A 14821-nucleotide genomic window follows, 5' to 3' on the forward strand; every position below is an offset into this window, starting at 1 on the left:
CTCTAACTGGAAACCTCTGTGCTTCAGGATGATGCTTTAAAGCAACTGAACTAACTGTCCAGGGCTCACCTTGAGATCTCTTTTTATTTTTAATAGATTTGAGAGAGACAGACAGACCTAGGAAGCAAGAGAGAAAGGGAGGAGAAAGCTCAGAAGCATCAACTCATAGTTGGATCACTTTAGTTGTTCACTGATTGCTTTTCATACATGCCTTGGGGGGAGGGGGGCTCCAGCAGAGCCAGTGACACCTTGTTCAAGCAAGTGACCTTGGGAGCATGTTGATGACACCATGCCCAAGCCAGCGACCCTGTGCTCAAGCCGGCAACCTCAGGGTTTTGAACTGGGGACCTCAGCAATTCTTGTCAACACTATAGACCATTTCCACTGATCAGGCTTGAGACTTTTTTTTTTTTTGGACAGAGAGTCAGAGAGAGGGATAGACAGGGACAGAGAGACAGGAAAAGAGAGAGATGAGAAGCATCAGCTCATAGTTGCATCACTTCAGTTGTTCAATGATTCTTCTCAAACATGCCTTGACCATGGGGCTTCAGCCAAGCCAACGATCCCCTGTTCAAGGCAGAGATCTTGGGCTCAAGCCAGTGACCTTGGGCTTCAAGCCAGTGACCTTTGGGCTCAAGCCAGTGACCATCGGATCATGACAATAATCCCACGCTCAAGCCAGCAAACTTGCACTCAAGCTGGTGAGCCTGTGCTCAAGCTGGTAACCTAGGGATTTTGAACCTGGGTCCTCAGCGTCCCAAGTTGACATTCTCTATCCACAGCACCACCACTGGTCAGGATGAATCCAACAAATTTTTTTTTTTCCGTTTTTCCGAAGCTGGAAACGGGCAGGCAGTCAGACAGACTCCCGCATGCGCCCGACTGGGATCCACCCGGCATGCCCACCAGGGGGCAATGTTCTGCCCCTCTGGGGCGCCGTTCTGTTGCATCCAGAGCCATTGTAGCATCTGAGGCAGAGGCCACAGAGCCATCCCCAGCGCCCGGGCCATCTTTGCTCCAATGGAGCCTTGGCTGCGGGAGGGGAAGAGAGAAACAGAGAGGAAGGAGAGGGGGAGGGGTGGAGAAGCAGATGGGCGCTTCTCCTGTGTGCCCTGGCTGGGAATTGAATCCAGGACTCCTGCACGCCAGGCCGACGCTCTACCACTGAGCCAACCAGCCAGGGCAAATCTAACAATTTTTGTTGCTTTCCATAGTATAGGGCTGAAAGGATAGAGGGTAGTCCAAACAACCTAGCCTAACATTTATCAAGAACATGATATTGCTGTTTTTCTTGCAAACTATAACTGATACACAATTCTATATACTGAAATTTATACTCTCTTATCACTTTGAAGAATTATTCCACTTTCTGTTGGCTTCTATTCATGCAAATGAGACACCTGTTGTCAACAGATGTTCCTTTGTAGGTAATCTACCTTTTACCACTAGCTGAAGATCATTTTGTTTTTCACCCTATACAATTCCAATGGATGAGTGTTTCTTTTTGTTAATACTGCTTTTGACACAGGTGCTTCTATTCTGGGATCCCAACTACACATTTATTACACATTTTTATTCTAACTTCCACTTTCTCCTAATCTCATTTCCATCTCCCGTCTCTCAGGGCTGCATGTTGTGTAACTTCTTCAGATACTTATTCCAGGTCACAATTCTGTCTTCAGCCATGTTTCCTCTTCTAATCCACATACACTGAGTTTTTAATGGCAACCCTGTTTTCATTTCTGAAAGCTGCACTAGGATCATATTGATACGTTGCATTACTAATTTTTATTCTATACATATTTCTTCAAAAGCTTCATATATTATCCACAAACAGCATCTGATTATTCAATATCTACAGGGCTTAGGGCACCTAACTTTGCTAACTCTGCCTCACAATGGTGTGTTTGTTTTCTGATTGTAAATTCAAGTTTCCTTAAATTTTATCTTTAAAGCCCCAAGGGCCTAAATTGTATGTGCTTTCCTCTGAAGAGGATTGATATTTTCTTCAGCAAGGAGCAAAGGAGTGCTGTCATAATGCTCACTATTCCTTTGTTTTTCTCTTTGGCCTTTAGAGCAATATATTATTTTCCATGAACTGAAGTGACCATAAGAAACTATATTTAATGTAACTTATCCAATATCTAATCAGAATGCAATGTGAGCACTTTTCAAGAGCGCCCAACACTGCTGGACGCACAAGTTCTTCCTCACCTTTTTCATCCTCTATGTGAATAGTGTGTTCTGGCACCCATGACAGTACAGAGGCTCTATCACAGGTCCCTCACTACACATGCATGACATGACTGGCCTCATTTTATTTGGATTATACTTTGGCTTGGAGAGACCACGTAACTTTTCCACAACAAAGCAACTCAAACCTAGATTCAGAAGGATCAAAAAACGACCAAAAGACAATAGACTACACCCTTTAAACCTAAATTTCTGTTGTCATCCATTCTTGACCTTCCACTTATACAGTATATTTGCACAAATTACCAGTAAAAAAGAATCAAAAAAGGAAAACCATCTTACCTTCTGTGGAAACTTCCTGTTAAATTTTGTATTCAGGCAAAATACAAAAGCATTTGGGGCTTTTTCTTGGAGTATATGCAACTTTAAGAAAAAATTTTTCATTCAGTAGAAGATTTACAATCTCTTCACCTGAAAAACAAAAGTGAAAAAACTTATTTTAAGTTTTATTTTTGAAAATTAACAAAATGGTAGGAAAAAGGAACATAAAAATCAGTATCCTTACCTAGTAATCATATTATCAGAACATTTCATGATGAAGGAACTAAAAACTCCCTTGTCTGCTTGTTCTAGAGAGCTTGGCACCAATGATACACACTCATCCTATGTCTGGTTAACTAGCTCAATGGTTGGAATGTCACACACAGACTTCAAGGATGTGTGAAGGAACTCTATGAAGTAGTTCAGTTTTGAAACTTTATCACCTCAAGAAACACATATTCCTGGTCACAAAGTGACTGATACCTCATCAAAATGACTAGAAGAAAAGCATCTAACAGTGCTCCAACTGTGACTTCTATCATTTCTAATCAAGTGGTCAGTACTACTTAGTGAAATGACTGGCTCCAAGCTTTACTGCAAAAACATGGACACGTGGAGCCTGGAGCTACTACTCTACTCTGTATTTGCATAAAAGTCATGATTTTATACTTTGGAAATTAGACCTTAGCAATAGAGAGGGGTACTAGTCTAGAACATAAGAGACAATCATCAAAAATAATATTTAGCCCTGGCTGTCTGGCTCAGTGGTAGAGCATCGGCCTGGCGTGCGGGAGTCCCGGGTTTGATTCAAGGCCAGGGCACACAGGAGAAGCGCCCATCTGCTTCTCCACCCTTCCCCCTCTCCTTCCTCTCTGTCTCTCTCTTCCCCTCCTGCAGCCAAGACTCCACTGGAGCAAAGTTGTCCCGGGTGCTGAGGATGGCTCTGTGGCCTCTGCCTCAGGCGCTAGAATGGCTCTGGTTGCAGCAGAGCGAAGCCTCAGATGGGCAGAGCATCGCGCCCTGGTGGGCATGCCGGGTGGATCCCAGTCGGGTGCATGCAGGAGTCTGTCTGACTGCCTCCCCGTTTCCAACTTCAAAAAGATACAAAAAAAAATTAGATCTTTTTGGCTCCAATTAAAACCAATCAAATAGGAAAAGATATTTTTGAAACTACTGGGGAAATCTAAATATGGATTGGTATTAGATGATATTAAGAAATCTCACACACACAAAAAGAAATCACTGTGAATGTCCTTAGTTGTAATAATGGCATGATAGCTAGGTTTTTAAAAATAAAAACTGCCCTTGTCTAACCTGTGGTGGCACAGTGCATAAACTGACCTGGAACACTGAGGTTGCTGGTTGGAATCCCCACACTTGCCTGGTCAAGGCACATAAAAGAAGCAAATACTAGGAGTTGGTGCTTCCGGCCCCTCCCTTCTGGCTCTCTCCCTTTCTCTTTCTCTCTCTCTTTCTGTCTCTCTCTCTCTCTCTCTCCCCTCTGTCCAAAAATAAATAAAATCTTTAAAAATAAAAAGTGTACTTATTAGAAAAAGTAAAATGTTGGTTGGAGCACTATCCCAAAGCACAGAAATTGCCACTTTCATCTATAGTCAGGCACATACAGGAACAGCTGCATGTTCCTGTTTCTGTCTCTCTCTCCCTGCCTCTCTCTCACTAAAAAAGAAAAGAAAAAGTAAAATGACATTATTTCTGGGATTTGTTTTTTAAAAACTCCACCAAAAAACAAGAGCCAAACAAATTTTAAGAGTGTGAGAGGGAAAGGGATGGATGAAAAAAAGAATTGGCAAGATGTTGACCACTGCTGAAGCTGGGTGGTAAATACATGGGTGTTCATTATAATGTGTCCTTTACTTTTGTTTTTAATCTTTATTGAATGTATTGGGGTGACATTGGTATATAAAATTATATAGGTTTCAGGTGTATATTTGTGTGTTTTTAAATTTTATATAAAAATTAAACAAAAAAAGGCAATCAAAATTGTGCTAGTAAACCAGGGATAAGTCAACATTACCATCTAAAATAGGCAAGTCTTCTTACATCTAACACTTTATAATTCAAATTATTAAACTAAATAATTCAAAAACTTGGTTTTTCAGCACTCAATACAGTTTTCAAAATAAGGAAGTATTTCTATATGGTTGGCTTTAGGCCTATGTAGTCTAACTTTCAACCAAGGCTTTTTGGGCTTTTTTTAAGATTTTTTTTTTTTTTTAAGAGAGAGAGAGAAAGGCAGAAAAGAGGAGCAGGAAGCAACTTCAAGTTTCTCCTAACATGAGCCTTGACTGGGCAAGCCCAGGGCTTTGAACCAACAAGCTCAGCATTCCAGGTTGATGCTCCATCTACTGCACCACCACAGGCCAGGCTGAAACAATGCTTTTATAACATACATTATCTTGACAAATTCTACTTAGCATGAGCTAGAACCCTGGTCAGCAAACTGCAGTTCACGAGCCACATGCAGCTCTTTGGCTCCTTAAATGTGGCTCTTCCACAAAACACCATGTGCGGGCACTACCTCAATAAGGAATGTACCTACCTATATAGTTTAAGTTTAAAAAATTTGGCTCTCAAAAGAAATTTCAATCATTGCACTGTTGATATTTGGCCCTGTTGACTAATGAGTTTGCCGACCACTGAGCTAGAAGAATGGGCACCTTGAGCCGCAAACTGCTGGGACATCAGGAGGGACATATAGCCAGGGAATAAGTGTACCTTCACAGTAATGGGCACATATTCTGAGTGTCATCACCCTCTCCCACATCCTCCCACTGTACAGTACAAGCCTTCTGTCACCTGTGTCCTCCAGCCCAGACTCAGTCATCACTAACTGCAGGTTTGTGTTCCTACTGTGCCCTCAGGATCTCACTCTTTAGCCCTGGGTTTTCCTATGAAACCGTTCTTCTAAGCACTATCCCCATCTCCTTCCCTACTACACACATGAATTCCCCTATGGCCACTCGGGAAAAGCCCACCTCTGCTCTCCCTCCCAAGCATCCCAACCAGAAACGGAGACAGCATTCTTGTAGGTTCCATGACTATTTTAAAGACCACCTTATACCTTCCGTTATAAAGCCTGTTTCTGATCCTTTTGCTTCTGGCCAAGATGAAACAACAGGGAGCAGATTTACCTTCCCACCTGAAGCAACAAAAAAAATGAAAGAGTAAAACATATAAAATGGTTTTCAAGACACTAGACAACAGGCAATGAAGAACAGTGGTCTCTGACAGAAAGGAAACAAGAGGTGCCCTTTCACTGCCCAGTTTTGTGCCTGAAGAGTAGTTCTGGGCCACAGGAGAAGAGCCAGGTGGAGTCCAGCAATCTCCTGAGGCCAAGGCGCTGGCATTCACAAGCAGAACATTGGAGGGGACAGAGTGGCACAGAGATATGCAGGCTCCAGCTAAGTGCTGATCAGTGCACGAGTGAGGTAAACATCCAAGCCAGGCAAAGTGACTTTAAAAGTTTAACAGGAACAATTCTCAGAGTTCACATGAAGCCAGGGGACAGTCACTCTTCCAGTCACAGTAGAAACTTCCTAATTCTCAGGGTACTGGACAAAGTACTCAAAAGACTTTTGCCTCAGAGGTAAAATTAGCCCCAGACTAAACATTACTCTGTGGTTTCACCTAACAAGGCTTAAAAGTAAGAGACCACCAGAATCAAACTGTTGCCAAGTAATTTAACCACATTCCATAAAGAAGGTCAAGAATATATTTATAGAAATGCAAAAATACCCAGCATTAAACAAGATAAATTCACAGTGCCTTGACATCTAATCCAAAATTACCTGGCATGCAAGGAAGCAGGAAAACATGAACAATAATGAAGAGAAAAATCTATCAAAACCAACCCAGAAATGACAAAGATAACAGAATCAGTAGACATTTCAACAGTTGTTATAACTGTATCCCATATCTTCAAAAACCTAGACATGAAAGATACATAAAGACACAAATAGTCCCAAAAAAGGAAGAAAAAGAGGAGAAGGGAACAAAGAACATACTGTACTTTTCCTGTAACCCTCTACTCGAGGGCACCTTAAGTGAAACCACCACACAATACAATTTAGGTTCTTTCCTTCTCCCCATCCTTGACTCTCTAATCACACTGACACTTACCACTTCCTAAATACGCTGAGGGTCTCGTATAGCCTGCAATGCCCCTTCTCCTGCCTTCCCTACCTGACAAAAGTCCTGCTGGCTCTTCAATTCAAAACTCAACAACTACTACTCACTTCAAGCTTTCCTGAGCCCTTCCTCCGCACTCACACAAAAGTCTCTTTACACCTCTTTTAGAGTATCACATTATAATAACCTAGTTTAAATATTTTTATTCATTTTAAATTATGAAAAAATATAAAAAGGTCTACAGAAGAGTATGACAAATACTTATATACTGAGATTTAATAAATGTTAACAATTGTTCATGCCTTCAACTTAAAAATAAAATTCTAATACATCGAGGAACATACAACCCATTCCACTCCCTTTCTCCTCAAAGATCATTAACTTGCAGTATCCATAACTGCATCATTTCACTACTAATGTATCTATAAGTAATGCACTGTTTTAAGAATATATTGAGGCCCTGGCCTATTAGCTCAGTTGGTTAGAACATCCTCCCAAAATGCTAAGGTTGAGGGTTCGATCCCTTATCAGGGTGCATAGAGGAAGCAATCAATGAATGAATGCACAACTAAGTGAAACAACAAATAAATGCTTCTCTCTCTCTTCCCTTCCCTTGCTGTCTCTGTTTCTCTAAAACCAAGCAATTAAAAAAAAGAACATATTGAAATATTTCTATAACATATACATGTACTCTCCAATTGTCTTAAGCTTAATTCTATATTTTAGACAATTATCTATATTAATACAGGTAGTTTTAATTCTTTCATTTAAAATATGGTGGGCATTATTCCATTACATAAAAAGGTAATTTCTGCCCTTTCAGGGTGTTTCTGATTTTTTTTTTACAGGGAGAGAGAGAGAGTCAGAGAGAGGGACAGACAGGGACAGACAGACAGGAATGGAGAGAGATGAGAAGCATCAATCATCAGTTTTTCGTTGCGACACCTTAGTTGTTCATTGATTGCCTTCTCATATGTGCCTTGAGTGGGGACCTTCAGCAGATCAAGTAACTCCTTGCTGGAGCCAGCGACCTTGGGTCCAAGCTGGTGTGCTTTTTGCTCAAGCCAGATGAGCCCGCACTCAAGCTGGCGACCTCGGGGTCTCAAACCTGGGTCCTTCCGCATCCCAGTCCGACGCTCTATCCACTGCGCCACCGCCTGGTCAGGCCAGGGTGTTTCTGATTTATCATTATCACTAACAAGACTGCCTGGACATTCTAAACATGCATGTTTGTGCAGTGGGTGTTTCTCTGATTTTATTCTCCTGGATGTAGAACTGCTGGGTCACAGGGCAAACAGCTTCCAGGTCAGCAGTCACGAGCCAATCACCTCCAGAGTGCTTTACTACATCCATGCCCCTGTCCAGTGCAGCTCAGTGAACAAGCAGCTCACCAAAACCCCAGTTCACAGGGGAAAATCACAGGACCAGCCCAGACCAGGTTAGCAAATGTCAGTTCTAGAACTTGAACCCAGGTTGCCTAACAGCAAAGTCCATGTTTTCCATCTCCAAGTGATGCCAGATTCTCCCCCAGTTGATAAAGAGGAAATGGAAGTATCCAAGTAGGTACAGCAGTGGTGAGGGTAGAGGGAGATAACATGAAGGTACTACATAGGGCTGCACAGTCCAGGGAGGGCTACCAGCAGAGCCAAGGGACAGAGCAGGATCTCATAGTCTGGAGGGAAAATGAGGTCCTGGAGAGACAGGTGCAAGTCTTCAAAATGGAGCAACAGTTTCTTTGTGGATGACAACATGTTCTAGAGCAGCGGTTCTCAACCTGTGGGTCGCGACCCCGGCAGGGATCGAACGACCAAAACACAGGGGTCGGAAAATACATATTTATTATACAATACATTTTTAAATAAAATATGTATTTCCGATGGTTTTCTGATGGCTTTAGGCGACCCCTGTGTTTTGGTCGTTCGACCCCCGCCAGGGTCGCGACCCACAGGTTGAGACCGCTGCTCTAGAGTTAGTAGTGATGGCTGCACAAACTTGTATATACACTAGACATCACTGAATTTTACACTTTAAAAACGTGAGTTTTAGGGTATGTGAATTATATCCCAATGAGAAAAAATGAAGCAGTCGATGGGCTGATTGGTGGGAGTCAAATTCCTGAAGAGGATCTCTAAAAGGCTTGACTATCCACAGCAGCCCAGATAGAGACAACCAGGAATGAAGAAAGAATGACAGGAACAGAGCCCCACCCCCAAACTCTTTATCTCTAGCAGAGAAGACAGACCCCCAAAGGACTCCACCAGGGCCACTGTGAGGGAGGTGGCAGGGCAGGCACATAGACCCCGAGCATTCTATCTTCCAACCCCAAGGACAGAACCACCAGTTTCCTATGCCATGGGGCATCCCTGTAGCTAGGGATAAAATACTGAGATCCAAGGGTGGGTAGAAGGGTTAACTAGGGCAAACTTCAGTGCTTGGATCCAGGCCTGCTGCAAGAGTGCCTGGCGTACATTAGCTCTCAAAATGCTTGTGCAATGGAAGGCATGACTTCTACAAAGGTGGTATGCCTGGTGGTTGAAACCTCAATACCAGATGCACTTGCCTGGCCAGAAACTCAGCCCTACCACTTACTGACCTAAATCTATTAAACTCTGTCTCAATCTCCCTGACTATATAAAATATAGATGCATTACATACCTCAAAGGGTCAGTGTGAATATAAAATAAGATAATCTGTATAAAATGCGCTCAATACACACCTGGCAAACAATAAGTGCCTAAATGTTAGTGATTGTTATTAGGGAGCAGGAGGTTGTTGGTCAAAGAAGGCTTCCCTGAGAAAACCTTGCTTGAGTTTCACTCATTTTAAATTAACGACCACAAACCTCAAGTGAACATTAAATATAGCCTAGCAATCCTCTCCAGGAAGCTAGTTCCCCTCTCTTAAGACAAATGTGACAAATTTCAGATGAGCACAAATTCTGTATAGCGCCTTACATCAAGAAGTGAATGAGGGCCTGACCTGTGGTGGCGCAGTGGGATAAAGCGTCGACCTGGAACACTGAGGTTGCCGGTTCGAAACCCTGGGCTTGCCTGGTCAAGGCACATATGGGAGTTGATGCTTCCTGCTCCTCCCCCTTCTCTCTCTCTCCCCTCTCTCTAAAAATCAATTAAAAAATCAATAAATAAAAAATAAAAATAAATAAAAAAGAAGTGAATGAAGCCTGACCTGTGGTAGCGCAGTGGATAAAGCGTCGACCTGGAAATGCTGAGGTCGCCAGTTTGAAACCCTGGGCTTGCCTGGTCAAGGCACATATGGGAGTTGATGCTTCCAGCTCCTCCCCCCTTCTCTCTCTCTGTCTCTCCTCTCTCTCTCTCTGTCTCTGTCTCTCTCTTCTCTAAAATGAATAAATAAAAATTGAAAGAAAAAAAAAGAAGTGAATGAAGTCTATCTGCCCATCCTGTGACCTGCTTAACCACCAGAAGGTGGCAAAATGGGGAGAGAGGGACAGGTGCAGTTCTGAGGCTTAGCTTCAAGTGGCCTCAGCTTCTACCCTCAGCCTGTTGGAATCCTGTGACCAGTGAGTGAAGACCTGTCTAGCCTCCCTAAGGTGACAGGACCCTGCAGAGAGGCCTGAACATCCAGCCAAGGTCCCAGTCATATAAGGAAACAGGAGTCATCCGGCTGAGCCCAACCAGAACTGGGCTCAAACCACAAACTCACACCAGAAACAAAGATTGTTGTTTAAAGCCACTAATCATTGGGATGGTCTGTTGCGATAGATATCTAATAGAACCACCATTTTAGTTCTTTTATTCTTTCCTCCACCCTCCAGGATCCTTACCCCCTGAATTCAAAGAAAGAGCAAAAGGTCTTAACTGGGACCTCTCCCATTCCCTGCCTTCCCTCCTGTTATGATGGAAAAGTATCCTGCTCCCAAATGCCAACCCCCCTCATTCTCTAGTCCCCACCCCTCACATCTTCCCAAGGCTGGTCCTCTGTACTTCTCCCCCCTCTGGAATCTCCAGTGCCCTCCTGTCAGTGTGCACACACACACACACACACACACACACACTCCCTGCCCCAGACATTTCTCCAATCCCTATTTACAGCAAAGCTTCTTCAAGGAACTGTCTGCTCTTACTGTCCCCAATCCCTCTTCTATCTGGCTTCTTTCCCCATCCTGCCACTACAATGTTTTAGTCAAAGAAGCCAGTGAGCAAGGACTACCTCTCAGACCTCACCTCATTCAATATCTCACAGCCTGACATGGTGGAAGTAACAGCTTCTCTTAAGCTCCCTGACACCACACTCTCCTAATATCCTCAGCCCCCATGGCTACCCTTGTCAGCTTTCATTTCCTCTACAAGCAGGCGTGTCTCTACATTCAATCCCAGTCTCTCCCTTCCCTCTGTTAAGCAACTATGATGCAGGCGATAAAAGTCTAGTCTGAGATCTCTGGTTCCAGAAATGGTGGTACAGCTTGCTGATAATAATTATAAACTCTGGACAAAAGATTAAAAACAGCTATTTGAAGGTACTGGAGACCTACTGAAGACATGCAGATATTGGAGGGAACAGAAACATGGGAAGATGAGAACAGAAGCACCAGCTCCACACTAAGGGCACCTATGCTGCTCACAGAGCTAGGCAACAGTGCTTAGATCAGATATTGCTATGCAGTCTTACTGCCTGAGAAATAAGAGGTCAGGGCTAGAGAATGGCTGAAAACTTAAGAGGAAATCCAACAAAGAAGGGGAAATCCCCAAAATCTGCATTAAAATTCCTCTAGAATCCTTGGCTGACTCCTAACCCTAATGGGATGAAATGCCGAGAAACCAAACCAAAAAGAAAGTCGAGCTCATAGAAACAGAGTAGAAAGTAGCTGCCAGGTGGAGGCAGGGGCATAAAGAGGTTAGTGAAAGGCGCAAATGTTCAGCTATGAGATGAATACAGTCTGAGGACCAAATGTGAAGCACGGGGACTGCAGCTGATCACACTGTGCTGTGTAACTGAAAGCTACTAAGCAGGTACAACCTAAATGTCCCCACAAAACAAAATAAACAAATATGTGAGGTGATGGATATGACAATTAACTAGATAGGGAGAATCCTTTCACAATATATACACACATAAAAATACAATGTACTTTGAGTATCTTACAATTTTATTGGTCAGTTACACCTGAATGAAGCTGAGAGAGTGAGTGACCAAGCAGAAAGCAGCTGCTCTGAGGTGAAAGAGATAAGCAAATATTACAGCAGTTGTTCAACACTGGGAGACAGGATTTGGAGTTTAAGTTCTGCCAACTTAGCCTGACCAGGCGGTGGCGCAGTGGATAGAGCGTCAGACTGGGATGCCAAGGACCCAGGTTCGAGACCCTGAGATCGCCAGCTTGAGTGCGGGCTCATCTGGTTTGCTCACCAGCTTGGACCCAAGGTCGCTGGCTCGAGCAAGGGGTTACTCGGTCTGAAGACCCGCGGTCAAGGCATGTATGAGAAAGCAATCAGTGAACAACTAAGGTGTCGCAATGCGCAACGAAAAACTAATGATTGATGCTTCTCATCTCTCCGTTCCTGAGTGTCTGTCCCTGTCTATTCCTCTCTCTGACTCTCTGTCTCTGTAAAAAAAAAAAAAAAAAAAGTTCTGCCAACTTAGAAGGGTCATTCATTAAAACCCCAGAAGGACAATTCCTTAGGAGTAAAAACCATGTCCAGAACTAAGGGCTGAGCCATAAAACTTAAGGCAAAAAAACAAATCCACTCTTGAAAAACTTCTACAGGATCAGGATGCTCTCCAGTACCTTAACAGCCAGCCCTAACAAAACTTAATACAGTGGTACCTTGAGATACGAGCGGACCAACATACATTTTTTTAAAGATATGAGCTGCGACTCGGTCTGTAGTTTTGTTCAAGATCCGAGCAAAATTCCGAGATATGAGTCGTGATTCAGGAAGCTGCCGCTAGTTGGCGCCCGGGTCCAGTATCGGCAGCACAACACCAGCATCTCGTTTTTTCTCACGTTACCCGCAGAATCAAGTTGAATCTTGTGCGCTGTACTCCTTCTTGCATCATTTTTGCATTTTTTTCCCACAGAGATAGAGTCAGAGAGAGGGATAGACAGGGACAAACAGACAGGAACGGAGAGATGAGAAGCATCAATCATTAGTTTTTCGTTGCACGTTGCAACACCTTAATTGTTCATTGATTGCTTTCTCATACGTGCCTTGACCGCAGGCCTTCAGCAGACGGAGTAACCCCTTGCTGGAGCCAGAGACCTTGGGCTCAAGCTGGTGAGCTTTTGCTCATACCAGATGAACCCTTGCTCAAGCTGGTGACCTTGGGGTCTCGAACCTGGATCTTCCGCATCCCAGTCCAACGCTCTATCCACTGCGCCACTGCCCAGTCAGGCCATTTTTGCATTTTTTACTAACGTTTTTGTGTGCTATCATGGAGCCGAAGAAAGTGAGTGTAAAGGACAGTGGTGAGAAGAAGAGAATGATGTCGAGAGAAGTAAAGCAAGAAATGATAGAAAAACATGACCGTGTTGTACGAGTGATTGAACTGGCAAGGCTGTACAACCGCAATACATCTACAATTTGTACCATCCTTAAACAAAAGGATGCCATCAAAAGCACAAATCCAGTGAAAGGAACTACAATTCTGTCCCAATTAAGGACAAATATCCATGAAGAAATGGAGAAGCTTCTGCTGGTGTGGGTGAAAGAGAAAGAGCTGGCAGGAGATACAGTGATGAAGACTGTAATATGCAAAAAGGCACATATTATTTATGGCGACTTGAAGAAGAAAGAACCATCAACTTCAAAAGAGGCAGCAGAAGATACGTTTAAGGAAAGTCATGGCTGGTTTGAAAATTTCAAGAAAAGATCTGGCATCCACTGGGTGGTGAGGCATGGTGAAGCTGCAAGTGCTGATATTAAAGCAGCTAAAGAGCACATTGCACATTTTGCTGCACTTATCACAAAGGAGGCTACATCCCCCAACAAGTGTTCAACTGTGACAAAACAGGATTGTTTTGGGAAGAAATGCCCCGGAGGAGCATTTTTAATCACTGCAGAGGAGAAGAAGCTGCCAGGCCGTAAAAAACCATGAAGGACGTAAAAAACCATGAAGGACCGTCTGACCCTTGCATTGTGTACAAATGCTATCTAGTGGTGACTGTAAAGTAAAGCCACTGCTAGTGTATCATTCCGAAAATCAAGCCTTTAAGACTCATAAGATTCTTGCCTGACCTGTGGTGGCGCAGTGGATAAAGCGTCAACCTGGAAACGCTGAGGTTGCCGGTTCAAAACCCTGGGCTTGCCTGGTCAAGGCATATATGGGAGTTGATGCTTCCTGCTCCTCCCCCCTTCTCTCTCTCTCTCCCCCCTCTCTATAATGAATAAATAAAATCTTAAGAAAAATGGAAAAAAAAAAAGACTCCTAAGATTCTTAAAGAAAAACTGTAGGTTATGTGATGCGCCAATGTTAAGACATGGGTTATGCGGCAGTTTTTTATTGAATGGGTAAATCTCATCTTTGGTCCTGCAGTGAAGAAATATATTCAAGAAAATAAACTCCCAATGAAAGCATTACTAATCCTTGATAATGCTCCAGCCCACCCACCTGGTCTTGAAGATGACATTCTCGATGAGTTCAAATTCGTGAAAGTCCTCTACCTCCCAACCCAACACGACTTCAATCTTGCAATCTATGGATCAGCAGATCATTTCCAACTTTAAAAAGCTTTACACAGCCTGACCAGGTGGTGGCGCAGTGGATAGAGCGTCGGACTGGGATGCGGAAGGACCCAGGTTCGAGACCCCGAGGTGGCCAGCTTGAGCACGGGCTCATATGGCTTGAGCAAAGAGCTCACCAGCTTGGACCCAAGGTCGCTGGCTCCAGCAGGGGGTTAATCAGTCTGCTGAAGGCCCGCGGTCAAGGCACATGTGAGAAAGCAATCAATGAACAACTAAGAAGTCGCAACGCGCAACGAGAAACTGATGATTGATGCTTCTCATCTCTCTCTGTTCCTGTCTGTCTGTCCCTGTCTATCTCTGCCTCTGTAAAAATAAATAAAAAATAAAAAATTTTAAAAAAATAAAAAAATTAAAAAAAAAAAGCTTTACACAAAGCACTTGTTCCACTGCTGCTTTGAGGTGACTGAGAATACAAATCTAACCCTTCGAGAGTTTTGGAA

General features: G+C 43.4%; 1 protein-coding gene across 3 annotated transcripts in view; it reads right to left on the minus strand.

The window, feature by feature from the left end:
- PPP6R2 (protein phosphatase 6 regulatory subunit 2) overlaps positions 1–14821 on the minus strand; it is a 74623-nt gene that overhangs the window by 45895 nt on the left and 13907 nt on the right. For 2 of the 3 annotated variants that reach the window (XM_066254704.1, XM_066254694.1), the window contains exon 2: positions 2536–2664. The gene's annotated coding sequence lies outside the window, so the exon portion shown is untranslated. Of the gene's footprint in view, positions 1–2535; positions 2665–5596; positions 5675–14821 lie in introns of all 3 variants that reach the window. The other variant, XM_066254701.1, reaches the window with a different exon arrangement.

This window comes from Saccopteryx bilineata, chromosome 1, assembly GCF_036850765.1.
Source record: "Saccopteryx bilineata isolate mSacBil1 chromosome 1, mSacBil1_pri_phased_curated, whole genome shotgun sequence".
NCBI classification, from domain to species: Eukaryota; Metazoa; Chordata; class Mammalia; order Chiroptera; family Emballonuridae; genus Saccopteryx; species Saccopteryx bilineata.